Raw genomic sequence first — 13,647 nt, forward strand, 5'->3', positions numbered from 1 at the left:
CAATTATTTAGTCCCAGGAGGTTGTTCAGCTGTTGAAAAACTGCTTTTTCAATTATGTTACTTAAAAACGGGAGATTCGATATGGGCCTATAATTGTTCATTTGTGAGTTGTCTAGATTATTCTTTTTTAAGAGTAGCTTGACAACTGCAGTTTTCAGGGTTTGTGGGAACACACCTGAAAGAAGAGATGTGTTTACAATTTGTAGTAAAGCATGCCATGCAGTTAGATACATTTTTGAAAAAGCCTGTAGGCAGAATATCAAGGTAACAGGAGGAGGATTTCAGATATTGTATAATGTCCTACAGGGTCTTATGGTCGACCGGATAAAATTGTGTCATGGTATTGATTTTAAGTTGATACTGGGACAACACATATCCTGTACCTGATATGGAGGCACTGACTGCTTGTCTAATTTTCTGAATTTTGTCAGTGAAGAATGAGGCAAATTCATTGCAGGCCCTGGTGGATAGAAGTTCAGAGGCTACACACAGGAGGGTTTGTTAGCCTATCGACAGTGGCAAACAAAGCACGTGCATTATTATTGTCTTTGGTGATGTCAGAAAAGAAGGACTGCCGTTCATTTCTCAGCTCCAAATTATAAATGTCTCTCTTTATAGATGTCATAAAGAACATGGAGATATGTTTTTCGCCACCTGCCTTCAGCTTTTCGACACTCTCTTTTTTCTATTCTGACCAGCGTGGCGTTTCTCCATGGATATCTTTTTTTTATTTTTTACCAGAGACCACCTTCACCTTAGTGGGCGCAATGGCATCAATAATATTTGTAATTTTAGAATTGCAATTATCTACAAGCTCACTGACTGAGACCCAAGAGAGGGCAGGTGTGGACGAGAAAGCCCAAGTAAATAGTTCACTGGCGTTTTCAGTGATGTACCGTTTTGTGATGACCTCTGTTTGAACATTTGTGCGCATGGAGATAGTACTCTCAATGAAAACACAGGAATGATCAGAGAGCGGAACATCAGACACCTCAACCTTAGAAATATTAAGACCTTTGGTGATGATCAAGTCCAGAGTCTGCCCCTTGTTGTGTGTGGGCTCCGTCACATGCTGAGTCAGTCCATAGTTATCAAGGACACAACATAGTTCTTTAGCCCCTCTGTCATGAGGGTTGTCAACATGGATGTTAAAATGACCAACAATAACCACACAGTCAGAGTCAATACAGATAATAGATAGCAGTTCAGCAAAGTCATCAAAAAAGTTTGGACAGTATTTAGGTGGCCTGTAGAAGAAATATATCTCGAGAAGAAGAATTCAACTGAAGAGCAACATATTTAAAGGAAGACCCAATTTCTGTAACACATCTGCTTACATTGGAGGGACATTAAACAAAATGGCAACTCCACCTCCTTTCTTATGCACTCTAGCCGCACTCATAAAGCTGAATTTGGGAGGGGTTGACTCGATAAGAAGAGCTGCACTGTTACCTTGGTCCAACCAAGTTTCAGTTAAAAACATGAAATCAAGATTGTGCTTGATAATAAAATCATTGATTAAAAATGTCTTTCCTGCTAGAGACCTGACATTTAATAAAGCTAAATTCATTGTGCTAAAGGTATTATCTGCCCAGTTTTCTGTAATAGTTTGTGGCTGACGAGGAATGGATGCTAAATTTGATAAATTTGCAGACCAAGTTGAGTGTTGATTCACCATTCTTTTTCTATTACCTATCAAGACAGAAATTGAGGAAGATACCAGCACATTGGGCCCCGGCTTGTCCTGGAAAGAGTCATGAATGCCATTAGCCTTGTAGCCTGGACCCAGTACATATCAGTTAGAGCTTGCTTCATTTTGATAACAAGTAACTGGATGCGCTGTGCCTTTATCAGGCTGGAGAGACAGAGGGTGGTTCTGATGCCGTCTTGGAGGGGGGATGGAGGCCTGGCGCAGTGACTGTGACAATTGTGTGTTGGGGCTGGCGACGCCGGTGGGTGTTGAGGGGAGAGGAAATGGGAGTATGGCGGGGGGTAAGTTTGGTCCCTGTAGTGATTAGTTCTTTCATCTGCTCAGTGAACTCCAAGAGGGGGGAGGAGGGAGAAAGGGTGGATGGAGACAAGGGTAAGTTGGATGGGGTCTCGGGGGGGTGAGGGAGGTGGATCCTCACAGGTGGATGCCAGTGAGAGGGGGAGAGTGAGTGACTCCTCCTCTTGAGGGCGTGGAGGGGATGAATCCTCATAAGTGATTGCCGGTGAGGGGGTGTGTGAAGACTCTTCCTCCAGGCTCAGGTGTCTCCTATAATTAAAACTTTGTTGAGGTGGGGGCCGAGGCAATTCTTCTTCAAGGTTTCTGCTATGTTGTGTTATGTCTTCCTCCTGTTGTGGTGCCTCTTGTCTCTTATCCTTGGCAGAGGGAACAGATGGATGACGCAGTAAGTAGAAGAGGTTGGAGGTCAACAGTTTTACTCCTGACTTGTTAAGGCAGTCCATTTGTCTTAAAAAGATGTCTGCGCTCCCAGAAAAAGTTGAAATTCTCAATGAAGTGCACTGAATGGATGGAACATGCAGTTGAAAGCCATGTGTTCAGTGCCAACAGTCTGCTGAATCTCTCATCCCCTCTTCTGACTGGTGGTAGAGGACCACTGATAAACACCTCCGCTTTCAGAGAACTGACTGTGTTCAACAGATCAATAAAGTCTTGTTTGAGCTGTTTCACAAAGTAATTTGTCCCTACGTGCACTATGATGTTTTTCACAGTTGGATGTGTAGCCCCGACATGCATATTCTTTCTGTCATGTCAGAGACCTTATCTTTGGGAAAGCAGAGTACTTTGGTGTTTTTACTGCACATGCTTCTTACATCTTTTACAGTAAAGTCACCCACGATCAGAGTTTGAGGCCCAGTCGTTAGCTTTCCTTTTACTTTCTGATTTACTCTCAGTCCTTACCCTGCTGTGTGAAGATGAGATGCGATCCAGATCATCAGACGGATATACAGGGTCCTGCAACAGTGGGGCAAATTTGTTCTCCAGTTGTACACTTGGTTGTCGGGGAGGTTTGTTGCTGGCTTTCCATTTCGCTGCTGTCCACGGCTGTGCCCTACTATACTGTAGTACTACAGTACTTATGAGGACAGGGGTTGAAGAGGCACTCTGCCTGGATGATAATGCAGGCCAGCCAGTCTCATCACAAATCTCCGGGCGCTGGGCTCTGCCTTTTACCCATCCTCCCATTTCCCTGGGAAATGATTTACTCTTAGGTTTTGCACCAAGACAGTTCCAGGGAGGACTACCACTTGTAGATTTATTACCCGGTTCACAGCTCTCCTGCTTCTTGGTAGTCTTGTTGGTGCTAATTAGCCGTGTAGCATGCTCTTGTCCATCGTTTTGAATTCATGGTAAGGTGGTGTCATTCCCAGTTAGTCCATTGACTTCCATGCTCACTTCTAAATGGTTAATTTAGGTTTCCAGCACTGTAATCTTCTGCACAGGTTTGTGGAAGTTCTCTGTGGAGAAGGGGGGCATCTTGCTGCCGCGCTCACGTTATCGTGAGGAGGTAATAAAATGTTGAAATATGGCAACAGCCTACTATATCTACAAAGAATTACAGTCCCAGTGATTTATAAGTATCCAGGAGCCACTGCACATAGTTTTTTTACAGAAGAAAAGCAAGAATATCAAAAATGCAAGCGAAGGCAAGAGCAAGCATAAAAAGTGTCTGTACTGTGCGAAAGCAGGAGGTCCATAGCTTAGGGGACTGACTGATACAGAGGGGGCATGTCTACTCTGAAAATAAACTTAAACTAAAACCTTTTGAGAATGTTTCTCACCTGTTGTGAAGACATTGTTTGAATAAGAATATCCACTGGCCTGATAAACCTACCTCACTTAGTGTGAACACCAGCACGAGTGCGATGTGCATCAGGTAATCTGTAACTGTTAAGTGGATTTCAGTGCTCACAGAGGGCTGAACTAACGGTGAGTGTTCACTACACGAGGGCACACCCATAGCCATGATAGGCTCTGTGGCAGGCTCAGCACTGACTTGATCCACTACAGTAGTTTCCTACATCCCCGCTCCCCTTTGTTTGCGAGCAAGACCCTGTCACGTACATCAGCAGAATGACCCTTGACTTTTCTGATAAACATCAGCCTGATTGTGTTGCTGCTTGTCTGCATGTGTCTGAGCCAAGGTCATAGCCTCCCTTAGATCCCTCCCCAGAGACTGAACATATTTGCCCATGTCCACAGTTTTCCCATCTAAGAGTACGCTCACAAACATGAGATCCACAGGCAACATGGGTGTGCGGCCATACATCAGAAAGAACGGGAGGAAACCCATGGTTTTGTGGATAGTGCAGTTCTAGGCGAATGTTAGGGTGTTCAACATCTGAGGACATTTGGCTTTTGACCTGTGGGGTAGAGAACGAATCATGTTCCCAAGGGTACGGTTCATTCACTCACATTGGCCATTTCCCATAGGATGATATGGTGTGGTTCTTGATTTGTCAACCCCTGCCAGGTGGAGCATTTCAACGATCAGTGAGCTCTCAAAGTTTGCACCACAATCCGAATGAAGGCACCCAGCAAAGCCATAAACAGAGAAGAAATTGTTCCAGAGAACAATACCAATGGTGACAATAGACACCAGAGGGGCTCTGGCGTCAGGTTCAGGTGCCTTGCTGACTATACTGTACACCTCTTGCAGTTATGAACATATACCTTCGTTTCCCTCTCGAGCAGTAGCGTTTCTAGCTTATATGCCACCCTGGGCGAACCCCCCACTATGGCGCCCCCCACTTTTTGTTTTGTAAACGTGAAATGAACGGGCTTTCCTATTGTGAATAATAGCCTGTCGGGCGGGGGGGGGGGGGGGTGCTGACAGGCAATTCTGATTGTCGTGCGATTTGTTGACGGGGGGGGGTTGTTTACTTTCTTTTCACAGAGTTTTTTTCTGCTCCTCTTGCCGCCCCCTGCGAGATGCCTAAATACGCCACTGCTCTCGAGTGTATCCCAGTAGAACCTTTGTCTGGCCAGCCACAGTGCTTGTTGCTGTCTCTGATGCCCAGCATCGTCATGCACTCCCTTCAGTACAGTGTTTCTCTGTGCTTCAGGAACCACATATGGAACTTCTGCCGAATAGCGGCCTAGCAACAAGAGAAAAGTTCTCAATAAAGTGTTGGCAGTAAACCACTATTCTCAGGAAAGAACGTATCTTGCCAGCAGAGGGGGTAACACTGTCAGACTCCATTACATCCTTCCCAGTCACTTTAGCCTCCACCTTATCAGAATCCCTTGCAATGCTATCCTGTGAAATTATGTGTCCCAAATATTTCACAGAGCGATGTAGGAAATGACACTTGGTAGGAGACAACTTCAAGCTGTGCTCCTTTAGTTGCTGAAATACCATTTCAAGCCGGCGCAGACTTTCCTCTTCAGTCCTGCCAAAGACTAAGGGTGTTTTCAAACATATTTTTCGTTCCCATTCAAGGGGAATCGGAACAAAATTGATACAATGTTGCAACTGTCCTTAGTTCCAGTTTGTGTTCACACGGCAGAATATCCAATCGAGACAGATCAGTTCTGAACATGCCTCCAAAACGCTTCGCTTGCATACAGCCTTCTGATTGGTCAGAATAGAGGGCCTCGCGGGATGTTAATTTTCACCGCCACTTTTGAAAATGAAGCCCCACCGGCGTCTTATTGTGGTAATGTTTGTCGCTCTTTTATGGTCTATGTACATCCAACAAATGGGACGAAATGGACGACAAATGTTTGCAGAGCCATCAAGGCTACAAAACAATCTGCTTCCAATAATAATAAGAGGGGCCGCTGCGGGGTCGCAGCTTCTTCTCCGCGAAGACACCTTCTGGAGGCTTACAAGAACCTGTTAAACCAGCAGTTTCCCAGAAGACGCATCAGGTAACGTTAACGTTAAGCTTATGTCGGGAAATATGGTGGGTGGCTTGTAAATAGAAGGCTATACATTCGTCATGGGTAGGTTATGGTACTTTCGGGTGTACATACTGTACATGCAAAATACAGAGTTGTTGTATCATAGGCAGGAACATATGTGAGGCTTCGGTAGGAACAATATGTGGTGGACGCGGATCTGTTTTCGAATGGCGAATAAAACCTACATAAGTATGAGTGCGTATTATGCAGTGTGCAGAAATCTATACAGGAGACGTACGTAATGTTAGCTCTTATACTTTTGTAGTTTTATTCCCAATTAAGCACACAATAGATCCGGTCCGTCACCGGCTAGCTTTTGTTTTGAGGGCCAGATGCTTTCAGACCACAACTGAATCGTAAGGGAGAACACTTGAATCGAGACGAGACCACCCTCTCCAGGTGGGCTCGTCGCGGTTGGTTTGTTGCGGAACCGGTTGCAATTTCTATGTTCACACATGCCAAAATGAATCGTAATACGAGGGAAACACGATCCATTTTGGAATAAACACCCTGGTGTGAAAACACCCTAAGACATTGTCTAAATAACAGAAGGCTGAGAAAGTTCTGATCGCCAAAGATGGTCAGCATCATCCTCATGAAAGTGGCTGGACTGTTACATAAACCCTGTGGTAGACTATTGTATTCATGTAACCCCAGAGGTGATGAGAACGTTGTGTACTTCCTGTCCTCTTCATTCAAAGGAACGTTATAATATCCAGAGGTAAAGTCCATGGTGCTGAAGAACGGGTTTCTGCCCAAAGCGACAAGAACATCAGCTTGGCGTGGGAGGGGATGGGCATCCTTAATCGTACGCACGTTAAGCCAGCGAATATCTGTGCAGATTCTCAAATTGCCAGATTTCTTCCATACTAAAACCAATGGCGATGTGTACTCGCTGCTGGATTTTCTGATGATTTCCTTCTCCTCCAGCTCATCCAAGGTCTGCTTCAGTTTGTGGTAGTGGGTGGGAGACAAGCGGCGGTAGGGCAACCGAAAGCGGCGGTCGTCAGTGAACCGAATGTGATAAACTTGCGAGCCTCACCACAATCAAGATGATGCCTAGGGAAGACACCACCATACTTCTCAATAAGATCAACTAGCTGCTCCTTCCAGTGAGAGGACCCTTGGCAGCCCTCAACATTGATGTCACCTAGCCCCAGACTATGCAGCTTGTTATCTCCGTCTCCAGCACTCTCGCTAACACCACTCTTGGCTGTAAGACTTCCATGAAAACTGACATTTCCTAGCAGTGGTGTCATTTCAGCAAAAGGCAAGGTATGGCAGAGTGGGGATTGTGGTGAAAGGGGGTCCCATTGAAAAAAAGTAGAATCAATTGTGCAATAGTCAATTTTGGTGCCACAACTGCACTGACATGCCGCTTGCTCTTGCTGTGCTCTCTCAGTTGGCTCTGCATATTCTTCCAGCAGGAAAACCCCTTGTCGATAAAGATTCTCTGTCTAAGCCTGGCCCCCTGGGATGTTGACACCCCTCAAAAGTGTCTGCATGCAAAACAAAATACACTGTCTTTAAAAAATAAAAATAAATAAAATAATATATATATATACAGTATATATATATATTTTTTTTTACTGATTATTCAATCCAATCATATGCTTTGTGTAGCTGGGTATTGAATCTTCTCCCATTCCTCATGGGAAACTGACATAAAGGTTGGACCGGAGAGGTGTTTTTGGAAGTACTAATGTCCATGCCTTCATTGCTACACTGAACTGGACTGGTCTCATCATGGTCACTGGTACTGTCACTGCTATTGCACTTGCTGTCATCTGTTTGAGCAGGTGTACATGGTTCAGTCTCCTTAGAAACACATTATCAACACAAAACATTACAGATTTAGCTACTCAAATCTATAAAGTAGCCTATTATGGGCTACTGAATGCTGAACTGCAGTGCAACAATCACTAAACCATTAGTAAGACCTCACCTGCGTCCCTGTATCACCTGTCTCTGGTGCCCTTTGACTAAAAATGTCCTAATGTCCACTTTCCTTTTCTTCCCTGCTGGCAGCATGTTTGAGTTAAAAGAGTAGTAAAGGGAAAATGCATGTTTAGCCCTGTTTTAAGGTTACTTGTGATCATATACAATGGTTCAGATCAAAACGTTGACAAAACTAGCACTTTTGAGAAAGTGATAATTGCTCTACCACCGTTTTGGTCATACAATGGATGTGGGTGGGCACTGTGAAAAATCATTCAAAAAAACATGTTAAACTCTCAATTTCAAAGACAAGAAACTCACGAGGTGTTAGTTGGCGTTCTGACATATAATTCGCCATAAAGTAAGAATCTAGTTCATCTGGAAAGGCTTTTTAAAATATTTAGCATAGAACTATTTAGTCGCAGCATGTGTGTAAACCTGCACAAACTAGGTAGCCTAGCAACATAAACAATAACAATAGCTACCGTAAGTAGTTCCGCTTCCTGAATCCCCTCTGCTGATTGATGTACATAATATGATAGATATTATCTACAACGGTATGTACATAATATGATAGATATTATCTACAACGGTCGCGTCAATACAAGTCAATGGATTTCATAAAATGATCAATAAAATCCTACAGGATTCATACTTTGCGGCGAATTTGATGTCAGAACACCAACGGACACCAATTAACCCCTCTGTGAGCTTCTTGTCTTTGAAATCGAGAGTTTAACATGTTTTTGAAAGGTTTTTCAAAGCCCACCCACATCCATTGTATGACCAAAACGGTGGTAGAGTACTTATCAGACTTTCTCAAAAGTGCTAGTTTTGTCAACGTTTTGATCTGAACCATTGTATATGATCATAAGTAACCTTAAAACATGGCTAAAAATGCATTTTCCCTTTACTACTCCTTTAAGTCCCCTAGTAGCCTAAAGGTGAGACGACTGACAATATCAAAACATGCTTGCGCAAACACACATATCTTAGGCTACTCACAAAAGTTAGTGGGGGGGTCATTGGTTGAAATGATTGAGAATAGAGGTGACATGGTTGACATAGACACATTAGATGTAAATTAGCGATTGATTACCCATTAACGTTAGTTAGCTAGCTTGATTCGCGGGTGACGCTAAGTCCGGTTTTTCACTAAAATAACACAACGTGTTCTTAGTGACAGACACAACATGACATGGACTTGTTCATGTTACATTTGAATTTGAATCAACCCACCTGATTTAATGAGAATAACAGACGAACACTAGCGTGGATTTGTAGTTAGGTGAGGTCGGACTGACTGTAGACTATTCTATTCACGCACTACTCGCCCACTATGCTAATGAGTCAGTTGGAGGTCACGAGGTGCGGTGCAACAAAGTGCCTCTTTCTACATTAATTTATGCCCGTATGTGTAGAGTGGAGAAAATCCCATGAAATGACAAAACATATTTCAGTTAAAAATTACAATTTGTCTAGAAGTCAAGGTATGCCGAATGCCATAGCTTGCCATACCCAAACGACGCCCCTGTTCCCTAGCCTATCCACATTCTGCAAGCAAGCAGTCTGATCTGTATCCATGTCACCATCAAAGTCCTCTAACGCGATGCACGGTTACATGTCTGTTACCTTAGCATTCCTTAGCATCCTGTTATTTCAGTAGTGTAGGATCAACTATCTTGATGGCTATCCATCTCCCCACAAAGGAGTTACTCGCCCAACCAGTATTTTCCTATTTACACAGTGGGATGAAATTGGTTCCACCAGAACTGTGCTGCCAGCGGAGATCTGACACTTAGACAGCAAGTGGCCCCATACCAGATGCTCAGTCAGTGCTCCTCAGCTTCAACATGTCCACTTTATTCTCCTCTCCATCTCTCCATATTGGACAAGAGACGAATGTACTGGCTGCTGTCTTCTTGGCAAGACACATCATGTTGACCCACCACACGCCAATAGCCATCCTCTGCCTTGAAATGCTCAATAAGAGGCTTCAGTACATTCGTGCCCACAATCAGCTCATCAATCTGCCCTTCTACAATTAACACAGGAACCTCAAAGTTCATTCCATAAACTTCAAGCTTGACCCAGAGGATGTGTCTGTTTACCTCCACACCCCACCAGAACAACGTCAGAAGGAGTCATAAACTCCCCTGCCAACACACCTGCTTCTCTCAGATGAGGGACAATGTCTGCACTCTGGGTAGTAGCCATTGATCCAGTATCCAGCATCCCCTTGAAGCCAACTTTGTTCTGCACGAGCACAGTAGTAACCAAACTGTAAAACAAACTGTCACTTTTCACGGTTCTCATTGTGTTCTTGAATAACGACTCTTTTGCTCTTAGGCAGAATTTCACATAAGTAAGAATACACTGATTCAATATCATCACTATCAATGGAGTATTGATAAACCCCTCATTGCCCTCCTTCAAATGGGGGCTCTTTAGTTTTCCTGAGGGTTAGCCTGAGCAATCAGCCCAGCTGTGGAGACTTGAGGTTGTGTGCTAGTCTGACATTCCCTACGTGTGTGGCCAGGAGCATAACATGGGAAGCACAGCTTGTGCAGTTTGCAGTGAACAAGGGTGCTGTGGTCAGTGCTCTGGCAGACTTTGCATCTTTTTGTACTTTGCTTCCTGTATTCACCACGTGCAGATTGAATATTGCAAACAAGTGCTTTCTTTAGCATACCCAGTATCTTGTCTAGTATGTGCCCTTCTGACACCGCATGCTCTGGCTCACACCCACCCACAGGAGACTTGACAGCAGTACAGTCACTACAGTATAAGCATTACTCCCAACACCAGAGTCGAATGTAGTGCTGAGATAACTGGCTCCCACTCTCTTTGTGATCCCTCAAGAATTAATTTAGGCGCACTTGCACCTCATTAGCAGTCCACTCACGTTGGGGTTCGCTCATGAACACTAGAGAGAGCTCTTTGTTGGGGCAGTTCCAGATAAACTTTACAGCCAGCTCCATGCTCTGATTAGATATTGTTCTGCTCTCACTTTTTAGACATTGTTCAGCCACCTCTGCAGCCTTGTTGAATTGCACAACCAGACCTTAATCACATCTTTAGCACGGCCCATCAGTTTATCAACCGCCTCTCCCACAAGTTTGTGGCCCTCGAATCCCCTCTTGCTAAGATACACCCTCATTAACCCCTCCCACTCAAAAAAATCGCCAGAACTATTTTCACTCACACACATATGACATAAAATATGACATTTCAACTGAGTGCACATTCAGAATCATACATACAGTATGGCTTATCTGGGGCTAGAAATAATATATTATACACATACTGACAGACAATAACAGCTTTTATGGACAAGCTGTACATGGAGCTCCAGTAATCACTAACCTGGCACATCCACATGCTTATCGGAAAAGACAATGAAACCTGGACAGTGTTGCCAGACGGGAAATGTTGCAGTATCGTAACAGAGGCTTAACAAATTCGTATTTTGAGGAAAATTATTGTATGCGAGTCATAACCTAGAGAAATAGGCTTAAATGTGTAATTTCAAAAAACATGTAGGCTATTATTTGAGACAAACAACTTTTTATTTGCCTCATAAAACCATTCTCACATGAGCTAACTTGTTTCTCTCATCTGGCACATCGGTTACAACTAGATCCACGCCCAGACTGAAAGCCAGACGTTTTGGCCGAAGTTCCACTGTTGAGTCGCTTTCTGTCTGTGGCTATATTCTGCCAGGGTGCCTATTGATAGGGTAGTCTACCTATTTGATGCTGTCCAAGAGTGCAGCCCTGTGTTCTATTTTGGACATTTAGCCCTATTTGCGGTATGTCTAACATGAACCTGATAATATATGTCATTGTGTATTTTAGTGAATATTTCATATAGATTCTTGTAAACAGTGTTTTTTCTCTTCTATAGGTCCCATAGGATACAAAAATACCTGTTTACGATTTTTATTTCCGTCCTGGGGATGCTGGAGAATATGTTCTGTGATGGACCCTTCCGTTGAAAATATATTTTCAACACCCTGATTGGCCTTGAGTTGTTCAACATGTGCCACCGAAGTGCTTCAGCTGATTCATAACCAGGTTTGAAGAGCTGACACAAAAACTTCTCACAGAACAGACAGAACAGGACATCTAACATCTCTGAGGATGGATATGGGCTTACACCAAGCTCAGCAAGTGCATGGATGACATTATCACCAGCCTTCATGAATGATTTGAAGCAAGAAGATTTTCCCTTTCCATGGATATGACCAGTGGTATCACAACCAGTAAGCGTGTGGAATCCTGGCAATGCTGCTGCTTGTTCTGGGCCAATGGCCATGTAGATGGGTCTGAGTTTTATCGTCCGTCTTCGATCTCCAGTGCCCATGATGATGACACTCTGGTTGAAGATCTGGTACCCTTCGAAGGGCAAGTACCAAAACATCTGTGTCACATGAGTATATATGTGGCGTTTTACCTAAATTACTCACTGCTACTGTATACAGAACCAGTAATGTGTCGGCCTCCTCTTGTGTACTTGTGACCAACACCATGTTCGTGTTCGTGGATATGACACCCCTGTGTGTGTGTGTGTGTGTGTGTGTGTGTGTGTGTTGTGATTGGCAGATTGCAAAGCTCAACAGCTTTTTGTGCAAGGTAGAGGACGAGGTTGACCTTGGTTTCCTTGGTTCCCAGGAAAGCCTTGAAGTCTTTGATTGGTGTGTAATCTTCTATTTTATACCCCTTGTCTTGTGCTCTTCCTGCTGTACGGATTTGTCTTGTTCTGTCCTTCATGGAGTTTGTGACAGTATCAAATAGTAAGTATATATCTGTGTAGCCTTTTGCCTTTATGTCAACACTCCAAATGAAACATTCTGCAAGATCTCGGCAACATTTTGGTTCAAAATGCTGCTGCAAGGCTTTTAACTAAGGGTAATAGGCGCGACCACATTACCCCCATTTTAGCCTCTCTTCACTGGCTACCTATTAGGTTTAGAATATATTTTAAGATTCTGCTTTGAACTTTTAAATGGTCTGGCTACATGGTCTGGCTCCCTCTTACATCTCAGACCTTTTAACCCCCTATGAGCCAAAGCGCAGCCTGAGATCCTCAGGCCGGGCTCTCCTGTCTGTTCCCTCTGCCCGGCTTGTGACTAAAGGTCACCGGGTGTTTGCAATTAGGGCCCAATCCAGTGTCAGAAAATGATGAAATTATCGTACATTATGGGATTTTGGGCATATTGATCGTACATTATACAGAGGGCAAAATTATCGTACAAATAAGATAATTATTGTACATCTGGCAACGCTGAACCTGGATGTGCACTAGCTTGACCCCCCATAGAGACACGCCCCTTCCAGAGTGCCCTCCTGCAGTATGTACCAGAGGTGTGGATTCGAGTCACATGACTTGGAGTCGAGTCAGACTCGAGTCATGAATTTGATGACTTTAGACTTGACTTGACAACATGTCAAAAGACTTGTAACTCGACTTGGACTTTAACACCAATGACTCGTGACTTCACTTGGACTTGGGCCTTTTGACTTGAAATTACTTGATACTTTCTCCCAAACCCAAATAAAATGTATGCTATTTAGAAGCGGCAAGCGAATTGTCGAGAAGGATCCAGCTTTTCGAAACTGAGGCTGGCTCATTATCGTAAACAGTAGACATGACTACATGTGCTTAGTGGCTATAATTATAACCTGGATCATCTCTTTAAATTGACTCGAAATGACTTGAAAGTTTAGGACTTGTGACTTGACTTGACTTCCCAGTGTTGACTTGTGACTTGACTCGGGCCTTGCCTGTCTTGA

The sequence above is a fragment of the Borostomias antarcticus genome (genome assembly GCF_949987555.1).
Source record: "Borostomias antarcticus genome assembly, chromosome: 7".
Taxonomy (NCBI): domain Eukaryota; kingdom Metazoa; phylum Chordata; class Actinopteri; order Stomiiformes; family Stomiidae; genus Borostomias; species Borostomias antarcticus.